Raw genomic sequence first — 19,739 nt, 5'->3', positions numbered from 1 at the left:
TGTGTGATTTTTGAAAATCTGTCAATTACAACATAAATTGAATCATTTACTCTTTGATTCTATGGCAAGCCTAAAACAAAATCCATGCTTACCATATCCCAAGGTCTACTTGGAATAGGAAATGGAACATACAACCCTGTGTTTTGGCTTCTTCCTTTTGCATACGGACAAACTTTACAATTTTTCACATACTTGTCCACTTCAATCCTCATATTCAACCATAAATAAAACCTGTTCAACTGCTCATAAGTCTTATCTGCACAAAAATGTCCTGCAAGTCCACCACTATGTTTCTTCTTGATTAAATTTTCTCTCATAGAACAATTTGTTATGCATAGCTGATCTCTTTTAAACAACAAGCCATCTTGCAAGGAATAATCAAGCCACTTACTTCTATCTAATAAAACATGATTTTTACAAGCTTCAAATGCCTCTTTAAAATCTAAGTCTTTTTCATACAATTCTTTAGGAAAATCAAAACCCAACGCTTTAATTTTACTTTCTTGAAGTAGTATGTTTCTTCTACTTAAGGCATCTACTACGTTATTTGATTGGCGATTTATATGCTTCAAGACAAAATTAAAACCTTGAAGATACTCTACCCATTTCGCATGTTTCTGGTTGAGCTTTGGCTGTTTCATAATGTATTGCAATGCATGGTTGTTTGAATAAAGTATAAACTCTTTAGACATCAGGTAATGTCTCCACTTCTTTAATGGTTGCACAACTACATAAAGATCTTTATCATAAGAAGAATACTTCTTCTTTGACTCATTCAGTTTCTCAATGAAATAAGCTACAGGTCGATCCTCCTAACTTATAACACCTCCAATGGCTTCTCCACTCGCATCACATTTCACTTGGAAAGGTTTATTAAAATCAGGTAAAATCAAAGTAGGTTTTTCAGTGATCTTTCTTTTAAACAGCTGGAAGTTCCTTTCTGCTTCAACAGTCCACTTAAATGGTTGTCTATTTCTCTTTATATGTCAATGATAGAAGCATTGATCTTACTAAAATTTCTTATGAATTTTCTATAAAAACTAGCAATACCATGAAAACTTCTTACTTCAAAAACACTTTTTGGCGAAGGCCACTCTGTGATTGCCTTAATCTTCTTTGGATCCATCTTTAAACCATCAACAAAAACAACAAAACCCAAATACACTAATTCTTCCTTCATAAATGAACACTTCTTCATGTTTGTCAGTAGCTTCTCTTGCTGCAACCTTTGTAAGACGTAATTCAAATGTTTCATGTGTTCCTCCTTAGACCTGCTGTAAACTAATATATCATCCATATATACTATTACAAATTTACCAATAAATTCCTTCAAAAATTCATTCATAGGCATCATGAATGTACTAGGTACATTCAAAAACACAAAAGGCATTACCATCCATTCATAAAACCCTTCATTTGTTTTAAAAGCATTTTTCCATTCATCCCCTTCTCTAATCCTTATTTGATGATACCCACTCTTTAAATCTATCTTTGTAAAATATCTTGCTCCACTCAGACAATCCATCAAATCTTCAATTCTAGGTAAAGGAAATATATACGTCATGGTTATTTTATTGATTGCTTTTGAATCAATGCACATTCTCTAGCCTCCATATTTCTTTGGACTCAACAATGTTGGCACTGCACAAGGACTCAAGTTCTCTCTAATCAGCTGTACTTAAAGATTGTGTTATTGTTGGTCTATCTAATGCCCAAGTTGAGGGAGTACTATATGACCCTACTGAATTACCCCAAATTGGTATTTCCAATATAAATCTATAGCTGATGAAAAGAAGCCTGAACTGAAAGTAAAACGAGTTGCTATTGATAATGGCCAAGTCAAATTGATTCCTCCAAGGCCAAAGGTACCTCGTCCTATTACCAAGCAGAAAAGATATGTGTTTCCTATTGCTCCAACTGAAGTTCCTTCAAGTAGTCATAATTTGTCTACTATCCAAGAATCCAGTCAGAGTCAGACTGAGCCTGTAATGTCATCTACTACATTGTACATACCAGATTCTAAGCCTTTTTTACCCACTGTAAATAAAATGCATCGCATAGGGCGTTTTCCTCCTGTTGAAGAATGGCAAAATGCCAATCGCAGATTTGTCAAGGGTGGAAAATGGCCTCCTCACACAAAGTTCTGCACTACTTCTTCCTCTTCTCGACAACCAATCACTCGTGCAGATTGTGCTCCCCTGATTGAACATAATGCACATAATACAAATGATCTCGATGAGACATATTAGATCGGCAATTATATAACTACATGGTGTGCACATGCAGAAGAAGTTTTAGATGATTTAGGTTGCCAAAGTGAATTAATTCTGGCAAATCTTAAACTTCTACATGATGAACAGACAGCCGATAGACAGCATAGAGAAGAAAGAGAAAGAAGAAGAAGAGAAAAGAAAAAGAAAGAATCGCAGCCTCCAAAGTTTTCTAAAACTATGGAAATTCCACAAAAATGGGAGACTAGTGATTCCCAAGAAGAAGTAGCTGAATCTAGCAACAGCCAAATTGGTTTCAAAATAGAGAAGCCCAATTCAACTACAATTCATAGAAATAAAAGTGAATTGGCTGCCTTTGAAAATGCTGCTCTCTATTTCCATCATTCATAATGCCCTCCCTGCAAAAAGCTAATAGGTATAAAGAACCAAAATATCCACGAGTTGAAGAGGATTTATTTGCTACTAATTCATCTGGATGTGTTCTAGATTTGGATAAATCTAAAAATCCAGCTGAATCGATTCGAATATGGATTGGTGCTTTGTACCAAATGCAAGTTGTGTCTAAACTAGATAATTTCTCAATTTTCTTGCTAGCAGAGAAACGTATGGCAGGAATTGTGTGGGACTGGTGGATGTCTGCTTCTAATGAAGAAAGACAGAATGTTGCAGCGTTGGGATTAGCTACTTTAGAAGTTTTGTTGCTTACTCAATTTGTTCCAGAACCTACAGATGAAAGAAAGCAAATAATTACTGATCTAACAAGAATGGAGTTGAAAGATTTAAAAGATCTAGATCAGTTTGGGTCTGAGTACATGGCTAAGGTGTTTAAAGCAAATTTAAATAATGATCCTACCCAGAAGGTTGCTTTCTTATCAAAGTTACCTGGAAATTTAGGAGACATGATTATGAAAGATATTGAAGTTCAAGGCAAAAAGATTGAACAAATCTATTGGATAGATCTCCTATTCCGGTGTCAAGAAAAGGTTAAGTATTTGTGCTGGCAAAAACAGGTTCATAATGTTTCCCCAAGTCTGAATGTTTGTCATTCTGTATTACCCTGGACTCCTTTCAGAAAAAGAAGAACTAAGAAATATGGTAAATACAGACCAAAGAGGGTTGCTAATCCTAGAAGACCATTCAGAAAATTTAGATATGTTAAAAAGAGGAAACAACCAAAACGAGATAATGCTTGCTTCATTTGTAAGCAAGAAGGACATTTTGCTCGTAAATGTCCCAAGAGTTCCTCTAGTAAATTGAAAGCCTGTTTTGAAATTGAAGAATTTGCAGATGATTGGTCAGTAGTTGATTCCAATGATGAAGTATCTGATGTATATATTTTGACTGATGCTTCATTATCTGACAATGAATCTCTAAATGATGTCAGCCAAAAGATGAATATTTGTTATTCTGGTTTTGAAAGTGAACCAAGTGAATTTGAAGAAGAAGAACATCATTATAGTGATGAGACAGATACAGAAGACTTTACAGAAGAAGAGTCAGATCATTTTTCTATTGAAAATGTTACTATCGTAGACTTAAAGGACTCATTTCTCAGTTTAAATTCCTTGCCGCCACAGCCACCTGTGAGTTCTTTATGTCCTTATCCTAAAACAGTCGTGTCTTCCTCCTCATCACTCCCTGTAAATAATTCTGCTCTAGATGAAGAAAATGCTTTTCTTAAAAAGATGGTCAAATCAAATAATCTTTTGTATATTCCAGTTGAAGTCCAAGTTCGTGGTGAATGGGTTAGTGTTGATGCTTTCATTGATACTGGGGGTTCCAATAATCTTGCTAGACCATCTCTTTTCAAAGGATTATGGAAGCCTTTGCAGCATATAATTGTTTCAGAAACTATTGGCGGATCTGTAAACCTTACCCATTATGTCGATAACATTTCTTTGAAACTTGGGGGGGTTACTATAAAAATTTCTGCTATTCAGCATTATGATGCTTCTGCAAGTCTATTTTTAGGAATGCCATTTATTAATTCAGTACTGCCTGTAACAATAAGTGAAGACAAAATCATTTGTAATGTCAAAAAGAAAGCAGTAGCAGTTCCAAGATTGACAATGGCAAACTCAGAAGCTAGAAAAGAGCAGAGTCAAAAAAAGGTAGATTCAAAGAAAACAAAGAATGAGTCTCATGATTGGAGAGAAGTGTTGATGATGTATGAGGCTAAATCACAACCTACCCAGAAAGCCAATAGAGATCCCAATTGGTCATCTGAACAAATCAGTCTATATGAAGAATTGTTAAAGTGTTGTTCAAACAACCCTCAGGCATTCTGGACTACAAAAAGTCCACAGCAGGAAATTATAACATTACATGATAATGGGGTAACTGGTAAACTAATACCATGCACCCCTGCTGAAGAGAAAGAAATGAGAAAGCAGATTCAAGAATTGATAGATCTTCAGTTGATTGAAAGAAGCGAATCCCATTACTCCTGTTCTGCATTCCTTGTCAGAAATCATTCAGAAATTGTGCGTGGAAAGGATAGGATGGTTATTAACTATAAGCCATTGAATGCAATAACAAAAAGCTTTAATTATCCTATGCCTAGACAGGAAACCATTCTGAAAAAAATTCAAGGAAGTAAAATTTTTAGCAAATTTGATATGAAATCAGGTTATTATCAGATTCAGATTGCAGAAGAAGATCGACACAAGACTGCTTTCACTTGTCCTGCAGGTTTCTTCCAATGGAAGGTTGTTCCTTTTGGTTTGAAGAATGCTCCTGCCTTCTTTCAAAGAAGAATGGATCATATCTTTAGCAAATATGATTTCATCGTTGTATATATTGATGATATTCTTGTACATAGTTCAGATTTAGAATCTCATTTGAAACATTTACAAATATTTCTTGATGAGGCCAAGGCACATGGTCTTGTTTTGTCAGAAAAGAAAATGATCCTGTTTCAAGAAAGTATTGATTTTCTTGGAATACATGTCAGCAATGGGAAAATTCAGGTGCAGCCTCATGTGTTAACAAAACTTTCCGAATTTCCTGATCATCTAGCAGATAAACATATGATTAAGAGATTTATAGGAATTTTAAATTATGTACATACATATATTCCGAATCTCTCTGAAAAAACTTCTCCAATTAGACAATATATTAATGGTGGTTGGTCTGATGAAGCTACTAAAGCGGTTCAGTTGCTTAAGCAAGAATGCCAGAATCTACCTGCATTAAAACCGCCAGGTAACGGATTTTTGATTCTACAAACAGATGCATCAGATAACTTTTGGGCAGCCACTCTTCTTGAGAGAAAAGGAGAAGGAGACGAAATTGAAGAAGTTCTTTGTGCATATGCATCGGGAGAATTTCAGAAACATCAAAAAGGTTATTTCCCTGCTGAAAAAGAAACCCTTGCTATTTTTAATGGAATCCAGAAGTTCGAAATCTATTTGGCTCCTGCAAAATTTTTAATTCGGACAGATTCCATGAATTTTAAATACTTCCTAAATGCAAAGATTTCAAAACAGCTAGCTCGAGGAAGATTGTTAGCATGGCAAATGTGGTTTCAGATGTATGAGTTTGATGTCGAATGGATCCCAGGAAATTCTAATTTTTTAGCTGATGCTTTGACAAGAGAAATGAATAAGGTTCATGTACATAAACAGAGTATGTTTGATATTTCAGAAAAATCTGCTTTTGATGATAATTTTGAAACTTTTGTACAGTGGTTTAAGATATTAGAATTCCTCTTACCTGACCTTGTTATACAGATAAAGAAGGTCATTGGTTTACGATTAAGAAGAAACCAGTGGATTCAAAAGTGCCAGGCTTGGCAGCGTAAAAATGTTGGTATTTTTCTTAATCTCAATGAAGAGTTGGTGAAGGTTTATCCTCTACCAAATTTACAGGTAAAAGTTTATTTCAGATTGCTTGATGACACATGGGACAGCCATTACACTCAAGTATGAGAGCTCTGATTACACACACACACACACTCGCAAAACACACGATGCAGAACTCTCTGAGAGTTCTTTCTTAAATAGCCTAAAATCGAATCTAACTTAGCTAAGACATGACATAAGATAGAAATAATTGAGGGTCCTGTCGGTATCTTTTTCCACCGACGGTGTCTACTCAATTTTTCTTCTTGTACAAAGATTCCTGTCACAACATGTGATCAACAGTATCACATTGCTGACAAGAGATTATTTACCATGAACCTGGTGGACTCCTATCACTATCAAAGTCTGCTTCAAACTCTGAATCTGGTGGTGTCGTTATTCTCTGCCAAGAATATGTTAAATTTGACAGCGTTTCCTGTGGATTTTTCCATGAAGATGTAAGCCATGATAAATATTCCTTTTCCCAAGTAGGGTCATTTTGTACCTGAGAATCTTGATAGACATCGACAAATACGGTCTCTTTTTCTTCTCCAACTTTTGCTTTTCCTTTATAGTCATGAATTGCTATTGAAGATGCCTCTTTTTGTGGTGTATGTGAACTTTGGCCTGTGTCATACGAAAATTTTATGGAATCTGCAGTCTTCCGTAGACTCTTTGATGGAAAGAGATAATCATCTTTATTCCATCTGTTCACATATGCAAATGGATCTATTTCAATCCCAAGGAAGGAATCTTTCTTACTTTTTCTAAAATCTGGCAAAGATTGTATTGCCAATTCAACCCCATCTAACAACTCCCACTTAAAAATTTGAAACATGTTGACTGATTGCTCTATAGCTGCTTGAACCCACAATTTGCACTGTTGACTGACATGTCCTTGATCTTGCCACCCAACTTCAAATATCATTGCTGAACATACCCGATTTGATAATAGCAAATTTATCAGACATACAGAATCTTCTGTCCAGCTCCCGGATGAAACACTGATAGATATTAGTGCTTTTTGATTAATGATTAACCTTAACACTCCTCTTTTTCCTTGCATCGGCTCCAGTGTTTTAATCATCGAAATCTTTTCTGGTAATTTTAATGAGTGGAATTCTTGAAGCCACATAGAAACCTTTTTTATTTGCTCTGGATTTTCAGCCAATGTCGATTCGAGAATGCTATCCGTGCCATACATTTGTGCGAACGGATTAGGTTCTATTGCATTGCGGAATTCCATACTCTGATAATCCCAAGGTGCTGCAAAAGTTCTAAGATATTGAAGGGTTCGCATTACACACTGGGAAGCTTTGATCTGAGCTTTCTTTTGACATCTGCCATTTTTTATTTCCCAATCAGCAAAAGGCTGAAACAATTCATATTGTGGAAAAGAATCTGTCGATACAAAATTTTCATCTACTTGTTGCAAAAAGGCTGTCTCTAATTCTTCAAACATATCAGGAATCTTGAGGGATTTTAAAAATCGTTCAACTAATCCATTCATATTCACTTCCTCAAGATCTAACATCTTTGCAGAGACATAAACAGCAATAGAGAAATCAACTCCACCGATTATTTGATAATAATTCAAAGTCTTTAAGACTTTAATCATTTCTGGAGTGTAATGGCTGTCCCATGTGTCATCAAGCAATTTGAAATAAACTTTTACCTGTAAATTTGGTAGAGGATAAACCTTCACCAACTCTTCATTGAGATTAAGAAAAATACCAACATTTTTATGCTGCCAAGCCTGGCATTTTTTAATCCACTGGTTTCTTCTTAATCGTAAACCAATGACCTTCTTTATCTGTATAACAAGGTCAGGTAAGAGGAATTCTAATATCTTAAACCGTTGTACAAAAGTTTCAAAATTATCATCAAAAGCAGATTTTTTTGAAATATCAGACATACTCTGTTTATGTACATGAACCTTATTCATTTTTCTTGTCAAAGCATCAGCTAAAAAATTAGAATTTCCTGGGATCCATTCGACATCAAACTCATACATCTGAAACCACATTTGCCATGCTAAGAATCTTCCTCGAGCTAGCTGTTTTGAAATCTTTGCATTCAGGAAGTATTTAAAATTCATGGAATCTGTCCGAATTAAAAATTTTGCAGGAGCCAAATAGATTTCGAACTTCTGGATTCCATTAAAAATAGCAAGGGTTTCTTTTTCAGCAGGGAAATAACCTTTTTGATGTTTCTGAAATTCTCCCGATGCATATGCACAAAGAACTTCTTCAATTTCGTCTCCTTCTCCTTTTCTCTCAAGAAGAGTGGCTGCCCAAAAGTTATCTGATGCATCTGTTTGTAGAATCAAAAATCCGTTACCTGGCGGTTTTAATGCAGGTAGATTCTGGCATTCTTGCTTAAGCAACTGAACCGCTTTAGTAGCTTCATCAGACCAACCACCATTAATATATTGTCTAATTGGAGAAGTTTTTTCAGAGAGAGTCGGAATATATTTATGTACATAATTTAAAATTCCTATAAATCTCTGAATCATATGTTTATCTGCTAGCTGATCAGGAAATTCGGAAAGTTTTGTTAACACATGAGGCTGCATCTGAATTTTCCCATTGCTGACATGTATTCCAAGAAAATCAATACTTTCTTGAAACAGGATCATTTTCTTTTCTGACAAAACAAGACCATGTGCCTTGGCCTCATCAAGAAATATCTGTAAATGTTTCAAATGAGATTCTAAATCTGAACTATGTACAAGAATATCATCAATATATACAACGATGAAATCATATTTGCTGAAGATATGATCCATTCTTCTTTGAAAGAAGGCAGGAGCATTCTTCAAACCAAAAGGAACAACCTTCCATTGGAAGAAACCTGCAGGACAAGTGAAAGCAGTCTTGTGTCGATCTTCTTCTGCAATCTGAATCTGATAATAACCTGATTTCATATCAAATTTGCTAAAAATTTTACTTCCTTGAATTTTTTGCAGAATGGTTTCCTGTCTAGGCATAGGATAATTAAAGCTTTTTGTTATTGCATTCAATGGCTTATAGTTAATAACCATCCTATCCTTTCCACGCACAATTTATGAATGATTTCTGACAAGGAATGCAGAACAGGAGTAATGAGATTCGCTTCTTTCAATCAACTGAAGATCTATCAATTCTTGAATCTGCTTTCTCATTTCTTTCTCTTCAGCAGGGGTGCATGGTATTAGTTTACCAGTTACCCCATTATCATGTAATGTTATAATTTCCTGCTGTGGAGTTTTTGTAGTCCAGAATGCCTGAGGGTTGTTTGAACAACACTTTAACAATTCTTCATATAGATTGATTTGTTCAGATGACCAATTGGGATCTCTATTGGCTTTTTGGGTAGGTTGTGATTTAGCCTCAGACATCATCAACACTTCTCTCCAATTATGAGGCTCATTCTTTGTTTTCTTTGAACCTACCTTTTTTTGACTCTGCTCTTTTCTAGCTTCTGAGTTTGCCATTGTCAATCTTGGAACTGCTACTGCTTTCTTTTTGACATTACAAATGATTTTGTCTTCACTTATTGTTACAGGCAGTACTGAATTAATAAATGGCATTCCTAAAAATAGACTTGCAGAAGCATCATAATGCTGAATAGCAGAAATTTTTATAGTAACCCCCCCAAGTTTCAAGGAATTGTTATCGACATAATGGGTAAGGTTTACAGATCCGCCAATAGTTTCTGAAACAATTATATGCTGCAAAGGCTTCCATAATCCTTTGAAAAGAGATGGTCTAGCAAGATTATTGGAACCCCCAGTATCAATGAAAGCATCAACACTAACCCATTCACCACGAACTTGGACTTCAACTGGAATATACAAAAGATTATTTGATTTGACCATCTTTTTAAGAAAAGCATTTTCTTCATCTAGAGCAGAATTATTTACAGGGAGTGATGAGGAGGAAGACGCGACTGTTTTAGGATAAGGACATAAAGAACTCACAGGTGGCTGTGGCCCTGTCACAACATGTGATCAACAGTATCACATTGCTGACAAGAGATTCTTTACCATGAACCTGGTGGACTCCTATCACTATCAAAGTCTGCTTCAAACTCTGAATCTGGTGGTGTCGTTATTCTCTGCCAAGAATATGTTAAATTTGACAGCGTTTCCTGTGGATTTTTCCATGAAGACGTAAGCCATGATAAATATTCCTTTTCCCAGGTAGGGTCATTTTGTACCTGAGCATCTTGATAGACATCGACAAATACGGTCTCTTTTTCTTCTCCAACTTTTGCTTTTCCTTTATAGTCATGAATTGCTATTGAAGATGCCTCTTATTGTGGTGCATGTGAACTTTGGCCTGTGTCATACGAAAATTTTATGGAATCTGCAGTCTTCCGTAGACTCTTTGATGGAAAGAGATAATCATCTTTATTCCATCTGTTCACATATGCAAATGGATCTATTTCAATCCCAAGGAAGGAATCTTTCTTACTTTTTCTAAAATCTGGCAAAGATTGTACTGCCAATTCAACCCCATCTAACAACTCCCACTTAAAAATTTGAAACATGCTGACTGATTGCTCTATAGCTGCTTGAACCCACAATTTGCACTGTTGACTGACATGTCCTTGATCTTGCCACCCAACTTCAAATATCATTGCTGAACATACCCGATTTGATAATAGCAAATTTATCAGACATACAGAATCTTCTGTCCAGCTCCCGGATGAAACACTGATAGATATTAGTGCTTTTTGATTAATGATTAACCTTAACACTCCTCTTTTTCCTTGCATCGGCTCCAGTGTTTTAATCATCGAAATCTTTTCTGGTAATTTTAATGAGTGGAATTCTTGAAGCCACATAGAAACCTTTTTTATTTGCTCTGGATTTTCAGCCAATGTCGATTCGAGAATGCTATCCGTGCCATACATTTGTGCGAACGAATTAGGTTCTATTGCATTGCGGAATTCCATACTCTGATAATCCCAAGGTGCTGCAAAAGTTCTAAGATATTGAAGGGTTCGCATTACACACTCGGAAGCTTTGATCTGAGCTTTCTTTTGACATCTGCCATTTTTTATTTCCCAATCAGCAAAAGGCTGAAACAATTCATATTGTGGAAAAGAATCTGTCGATACAAAATTTTCATCTACTTGTTGCAAAAAGGCTGTCTCTAATTCTTCAAACATATCAGGAATCTTGAGGGATTTTAAAAATCGTTCAACTAATCCATTCATATTAACTTCCTCAAGATCTAACATCTTTGCAGAGACATAAACAGCAATAGAGAAATCAACTCCACCGATTATTTGATAATAATTCAAAGTCTTTAAGACTTTAATCATTTCTGGAGTGTAATGGCTGTCCCATGTGTCATCAAGCAATCTGAAATAAACTTTTACCTGTAAATTTGGTAGAGGATAAACCTTCACCAACTCTTCATTGAGATTAAGAAAAATACCAACATTTTTATGCTGCCAAGCCTGGCATTTTTGAATCCACTGGTTTCTTCTTAATCGTAAACCAATGACCTTCTTTATCTGTATAACAAGGTCAGGTAAGAGGAATTCTAATATCTTAAACCGCTGTACAAAAGTTTCAAAATTATCATCAAAAGCAGATTTTTCTGAAATATCAAACATACTCTGTTTATGTACATGAACCTTATTCATTTTTCTTGTCAAAGCATCAGCTAAAAAATTAGAATTTCCTGGGATCCATTCGACATCAAACTCATACATCTGAAACCACATTTGCCATGCTAACAATCTTCCTCGAGCTAGCTGTTTTGAAATCTTTGCATTCAGGAAGTATTTAAAATTCATGGAATCTGTCCGAATTAAAAATTTTGCAGGAGCCAAATAGATTTCGAACTTCTGGATTCCATTAAAAATAGCAAGGGTTTCTTTTTCAGCAGGGAAATAACCTTTTTGATGTTTCTGAAATTCTCCTGATGCATATGCACAAAGAACTTCTTCAATTTTGTCTCCTTCTCCTTTTCTCTCAAGAAGAGTGGCTGCCAAAAAGTTATCTGATGCATCTATTTGTAGAATCAAAAATCCGTTACCTGGCGATTTTAATGCAGGTAGATTCTGGCATTCTTGCTTAAGCAACTGAACCGCTTTAGTAGCTTCATCAGACCAACCACCATTAATATATTGTCTAATTGGAGAAGTTTTTTCAGAGAGATTCGGAATATATTTATGTACATAATTTAAAATTCCTATAAATCTCTGAATCATATGTTTATCTGCTAGCTGATCAGGAAATTCGGAAAGTTTTGTTAACACATGAGGCTGCATCTGAATTTTCCCATTGCTGACATGTATTCCAAGAAAATCAATACTTTCTTGAAACAGGATCATTTTCTTTTCTGACAAAACAAGACCATGTGCCTTGGCCTCATCAAGAAATATCTGTAAATGTTTCAAATGAGATTCTAAATCTGAACTATGTACAAGAATATCATCAATATATACAACGATGAAATCATATTTGCTGAAGATATGATCCATTCTTCTTTGAAAGAAGGCAGGAGCATTCTTCAAACCAAAAGGAACAACCTTCCATTGGAAGAAACCTGCAGGACAAGTGAAAGCAGTCATGTGTCGATCTTCTTCTGCAATCTGAATCTGATAATAACCTGATTTCATATCAAATTTGCTAAAAATTTTACTTCCTTGAATTTTTTGCAGAATGGTTTCCTGTCTAGGCATAGGATAATTAAAGCTTTTTGTTATTGCATTCAATGGCTTATAGTTAATAACCATCCTATCCTTTCCACGCACAATTTCTGAATGATTTCTGACAAGGAATGCAGAACAGGAGTAATGAGATTCGCTTCTTTCAATCAACTGAAGATCTATCAATTCTTGAATCTGCTTTCTCATTTCTTTCTCTTCAACAGGGGTGCATGGTATTAGTTTACCAGTTACCCCATTATCATGTAATGTTATAATTTCCTGCTGTGGACTTTTTGTAGTCCAGAATGCCTGAGGGTTGTTTGAACAGCACTTTAACAATTCTTCATATAGACTGATTTGTTCAAATGACCAATTGGGATCTCTATTGGCTTTTTGGGTAGGTTGTGATTTAGCCTCATACATCATCAACACTTCTCTCCAATCATGAGACTCATTCTTTGTTTTCTTTGAACCTACCTTTTTTTTACTCTGCTCTTTTCTAGCTTCTGAGTTTGCCATTGTCAATCTTGGAACTGCTACTGCTTTCTTTTTGACATTACAAATGATTTTGTCTTCACTTATTATTACAGGTAGTACTGAATTAATAAATGGCATTCCTGAAAATAGACTTGCAGAAGCATCATAATGCTGAATAGCAGAAATTTTTATAGTAACCCCCCCAAGTTTCAAAGAAATGTTATCGACATAATGGGTAAGGTTTACAGATCCGCCAATAGTTTCTGAAACAATTATATGCTGCAAAGGCTTCCATAATCCTTTGAAAAGAGATGGTCTAGCAAGATTATTGGAACCCCCAGTATCAATGAAAGCATCAACACTAACCCATTCACCACGAACTTGGACTTCAACTGGAATATACAAAAGATTATTTGATTTGACCATCTTTTTAAGAAAAGCATTTTCTTCATCTAGAGCAGAATTATTTACAGGGAGTGATGAGGAGGAAGACGCGACTATTTTAGGATAAGGACATAAAGAACTCACAGGTGGCTGTGGCCCTGTCACAACATGTGATCAACAGTATCACATTGCTGACAAGAGATTCTTTACCATGAACCTGGTGGACTCCTATCACTATCAAAGTCTGCTTCAAACTCTGAATCTGGTGGTGCCGTTATTCTCTGCCAAGAATATGTTAAATTTGACAGCGTTTCCTGTGGATTTTTCCATGAAGACGTAAGCCATGATAAATATTCCTTTTCCCAGGTAGGGTCATTTTGTACCTGAGCATCTTGATAGAGATCGACAAATACGGTCTCTTTTTCTTCTCCAACTTTTGCTTTTCCTTTATAGTCATGAATTGCTATTGAAGATGCCTCTTTTTGTGGTGCATGTGAACTTTGGCCTGTGTCATACGAAAATTTTATGGAATCTGCAGTCTTCCGTAGACTCTTTGATGGAAAGAGATAATCATCTTTATTCCATCTGTTCACATATGCAAATGGATCTATTTCAATCCCAAGGAAGGAATCTTTCTTACTTTTTCTAAAATCTGGCAAAGATTGTACTGCCAATTCAACCCCATATAACAACTCCCACTTAAAAATTTGAAACATGCTGACTGATTGCTCTATAGCTGCTTGAACCCACAATTTGCACTGTTGACTGACATGTCCTTGATCTTGCCACCCAACTTCAAATATCATTACTGAACATACCCGATTTGATAATAGCAAATTTATCAAACATACAGAATCTTCTGTCCAGCTCCCGGATGAAACACTGATAGATATTAGTGCTTTTTGATTAATGATTAACCTTAACACTCCTCTTTTTCCTTGCATCGGCTCCAGTGTTTTAATCATCGAAATCTTTTCTGGTAATTTTAATGAGTGGAATTCTTGAAGCCACAAAGAAACCTTTTTTATTTGCTCTGGATTTTCAGCCAATGTCGATTCGAGAATGCTATCTGTGCCATACATTTGTGCGAACGGATTAGGTTCTATTGCATTGCGGAATTCCATACTCTGATAATCCCAAGGTGCTGCAAAAGTTCTAAGATATTGAAGGGTTCGCATTACACACTGGGAAGCTTTGATCTGAGCTTTCTTTTGACATCTGCCATTTTTTATTTCCCAATCAGCAAAAGGCTGAAACAATTCATATTGTGGAAAAGAATCTGTCGATACAAAATTTTCATCTACTTGTTGCAAAAAGGCTGTCTCTAATTCTTCAAACATATCAGGAATCTTGAGGGACTTTAAAAATCGTTCAACTAATCCATTCATATTAACTTCCTCAAGATCTAACATCTTTGCAGAGACATAAACAGCAATAGAGAAATCAACTCCACCGATTATTTGATAATAATTCAAAGTCTTTAAGACTTTAATCATTTCTGGAGTGTAATGGCTGTCCCATGTGTCATCAAGCAATCTGAAATAAACTTTTTACCTGTAAATTTGGTAGAGGATAAACCTTCACCAACTCTTCATTGAGATTAAGAAAAATACCAACATTTTTATGCTGCCAAGCTTGGCATTTTTGAATCCACTGGTTTCTTCTTAATCGTAAACCAATGACCTTCTTTATCTGTATAACAAGGTCAGGTAAGAGGAATTCTAATATCTTAAACCGCTGTACAAAAGTTTCAAAATTATCATCAAAAGCAGATTTTTCTGAAATATCAAACATACTCTGTTTATGTACATGAACCTTATTCATTTCTCTTGTCAAAGCATCAGCTAAAAAATTAGAATTTCCTGGGATCCATTCGACATCAAACTCATACATCTGAAACCACATTTGCCATGCTAACAATCTTCCTCGAGCTAGCTGTTTTGAAATCTTTGCATTCAGGAAGTATTTAAAATTCATGGAATCTGTCCGAATTAAAAATTTTGCAGGAGCCAAATAGATTTCGAACTTCTGGATTCCATTAAAAATAGCAAGGGTTTCTTTTTCAGCAGGGAAATAACCTTTTTGATGTTTCTGAAATTCTCCCGATGCATATGCACAAAGAACTTCTTCAATTTCGTCTCCTTCTCCTTTTCTCTCAAGAAGAGTGGCTGCCCAAAAGTTATCTGATGCATCTGTTTGTAGAATCAAAAATCCGTTACCTGGCGGTTTTAATGCAGGTAGATTCTGGCATTCTTGCTTAAGCAACTGAACCGCTTTAGTAGCTTCATCAGACCAACCACCATTAATATATTGTCTAATTGGAGAAGTTTTTTCAGAGAGATTCGGAATATATTTATGTACATAATTTAAAATTCCTATAAATCTCTGAATCATATGTTTATCTGCTAGCTGATCAGGAAATTCGGAAAGTTTTGTTAACACATGAGGCTGCATCTGAATTTTCCCATTGCTGACATGTATTCCAAGAAAATCAATACTTTCTTGAAACATGATCATTTTCTTTTCTGACAAAACAAGACCATGTGCCTTGGCCTCATCAAGAAATATCTGTAAATGTTTCAAATGAGATTCTAAATCTGAACTATGTAGAAGAATATCATCAATATATACAACGATGAAATCATATTTGCTGAAGATATGATCCATTCTTCTTTGAAAGAAGGCAGGAGCATTCTTCAAACCAAAAGGAACAACCTTCCATTGGAAGAAACCTGCAGGACAAGTGAAAGCAGTCTTGTGTCGATCTTCTTCTGCAATCTGAATCTGATAATAACCTGATTTCATATCAAATTTGCTAAAAATTTTACTTCCTTGAATTTTTTGCAGAATGGTTTCCTGTCTAGGCATAGGATAATTAAAGCTTTTTGTTATTGCATTCAATGGCTTATAGTTAATAACCATCATATCCTTTCCACGCACAATTTCTGAATGATTTCTGACAAGGAATGCAGAACAGGAGTAATGAGATTCGCTTCTTTCAATCAACTGAAGATCTATCAATTCTTGAATCTGCTTTCTCATTTCTTTCTCTTCAGCAGGGGTGCATGGTATTAGTTTACCAGTTACCCCATTATCATGTAATGTTATAATTTCCTGCTGTGGACTTTTTGTAGTCCAGAATGCTTGAGGGTTGTTTGAACAACACTTTAACAATTCTTCATATAGACTGATTTGTTCAGATGACCAATTGGGATCTCTATTGGCTTTCTGGGTAGGTTGTGATTTAGCCTCATACATCATCAACACTTCTCTCCAATCATGAGACTCATTCTTTGTTTTCTTTGAACCTACCTTTTTTTGACTCTGCTCTTTTCTAGCTTCTGAGTTTGCCATTGTCAATCTTGGAACTGCTACTGCTTTCTTTTTGACATTACAAATGATTTTGTCTTCACTTATTGTTATAGGCAGTACTGAATTAATAAATGGCATTCCTAAAAATAGACTTGCAGAAGCATCATAATGCTGAATAGCAGAAATTTTTATAGTAACCCCCCAAAGTTTCAAAGAAATGTTATCGACATAATGGGTAAGGTTTACAGATCCGCCAATAGTTTCTGAAACAATTATATGCTGCAAAGGCTTCCATAATCCTTTGAAAAGAGATGGTCTAGCAAGATTATTGGAACCCCCAGTATCAATGAAAGCATCAACACTAACCCATTCACCACGAACTTGGACTTCAACTGGAATATACAAAAGATTATTTGATTTGACCATCTTTTTAAGAAAAGCATTTTCTTCATCTAGAGCAGAATTATTTACAGGGAGTGATGAGGAGGAAGACGCGACTGTTTTAGGATAAGGACATAAAGAACTCACAGGTGGCTGTGGCCCTGTCACAACATGTGATCAACAGTATCACATTGCTGACAAGAGATTCTTTACCATGAACCTGGTGGACTCCTATCACTATCAAAGTCTGCTTCAAACTCTGAATCTGGTGGTGTCGTTATTCTCTGCCAAGAATATGTTAAATTTGACAGCGTTTCCTGTGGATTTTTCCATGAAGACGTAAGCCATGATAAATATTCCTTTTCCCAAGTAGGGTCATTTTGTACCTGAGCATCTTGATAGACATCGACAAATACGGTCTCTTTTTCTTCTCCAACTTTTGCTTTTCCTTTATAGTCATGAATTGCTATTGAAGATGCCTCTTTTTGTGGTGCATGTGAACTTTGGCCTGTGTCATACGAAAATTTTATGGAATCTGCAGTCTTCCGTAGAATCTTTGATGGAAAGAGATAATCATCTTTATTCCATCTGTTCACATATGCAAATGGATCTATTTCAATCCCAAGGAAGGAATCTTTCTTACTTTTTCTAAAATCTAGCAAAGATTGTACTACCAATTCAACCCCATCTAACAACTCCCACTTAAAAATTTGAAAATTGCTGACTGATTGCTCTATAGCTGCTTGAACCCACAATTTTCGCTGTTGACTGACATGTCCTTGATCTTGCCACCCAACTTCAAATATCATTGCTGAACATACCCGATTTGATAATAGAAAATTTATCAGACATACAGAATCTTCTGTCCAGCTCCCGGATGAAACACTGATAGATATTAGTGCTTTTTGATTAATGATTAACCTTAACACTCCTCTTTTTCCTTGCATCGGCTCCAGTGTTTTAATCATCGAAATCTTTTCTGGTAATTTTAATGAGTGAAATTCTTGAAGCCACATAGAAACCTTTTTTATTTGCTCTGGATTTTCAGCCAATGTCGATTCGAGAATGCTATCCGTGCCATACATTTGTGTGAACGGATTAGGTTCTATTGCATTGCGGAATTCCATACTCTGATAATCCCAAGGTGCTGCAAAAGTTCTAAGATATTGAAGGGTTCGCATTACACACTGGGAAGCTTTGATCTGAGCTTTCTTTTGACATCTGCCATTATTTATTTCCCAATCAGCAAAAGGCTGAAACAATTCATATTGTGGAAAAGAATCTGTCGATACAAAATTTTCATCTACTTGTTGCAAAAAGGCTGTCTCTAATTCTTCAAACATATCAGGAATCTTGAGGGATTTAAAAAATCGTTCAACTAATCCATTCATATTAACTTCCCCAAGATCTAACATCTTTGCAGAGACATAAACAGCAATAGAGAAATCAACTCCACCGATTATTTGATAATAATTCAAAGTCTTTAAGACTTTAATCATTTCTGGAGTGTAATCGCTGTCCCATGTGTCATCAAGCAATCTGAAATAAACTTTTACCTGTAAATTTGGTAGAGGATAAACCTTCACCAACTCTTCATTGAGATTAAGAAAAATACCAACATTTTTATGCTGCCAAGCCTGGCATTTTTGAATCCACTGGTTTCTTCTTAATCGTAAACCAATGACCTTCTTTATCTGTATAACAAGGTTAGGTAAGAGGAATTCTAATATCTTAAACCACTGTACAAAAGTTTCAAAATTATCATCAAAAGCAGATTTTTCTGAAATATCAAACATACTCTGTTTATGTACATGAACCTTATTCATTTCTCTTGTCAAAGCATCAGCTAAAAAATTAGAATTTCCTGGGATCCATTCGACATCAAAATCATACATCTGAAACCACATTTGCCATGCTAACAATCTTCCTCGAGCTAGCTGTTTTGAAATCTTTGCATTCAGGAAGTATTTAAAATTCATGGAATCTGTCCGAATTAAAAATTTTGCAGTAGCCAAATAGATTTTGAACTTCTGGATTCCATTAAAAATAGAAAGGGTTTCTTTTTCAGCAGGGAAATAACCTTTTTGATGTTTCTGAAATTCTCCCGATGCATATGCACAAAGAACTTCTTCAATTTCGTCTCCTTCTCCTTTTCTCTCAAGAAGAGTGGCTGCCCAAAAGTTATCTGATGCATCTGTTTGTAGAATCAAAAATCCGTTACCTGGCAGTTTTAATGCAGGTAGATTCTGGCATTCTTGCTTAAGCAACTGAACCGCTTTAGTAGCTTCATCAGACCAACCACCATTAATATATTGTCTAATTGGAGAAGTTTTTTCAGAGAGATTCGGAATATATTTATGTACATAATTTAAAATTCCTATAAATCTCTGAATCATATGTTTATCTGCTAGCTGATCAGGAAATTCGGAAAGTTTTGTTAACACATGAGGCTGCATCTGAA

The sequence above is a fragment of the Pinus tabuliformis genome, chromosome 4_1 (assembly GCF_031772625.1).
Source record: "Pinus tabuliformis cultivar Carrire ecotype Pingquan chromosome 4_1, CPIR1, whole genome shotgun sequence".
NCBI lineage: Eukaryota > Viridiplantae > Streptophyta > Pinopsida > Pinales > Pinaceae > Pinus > Pinus tabuliformis.
This window is presented reverse-complemented; position numbering follows the sequence as displayed.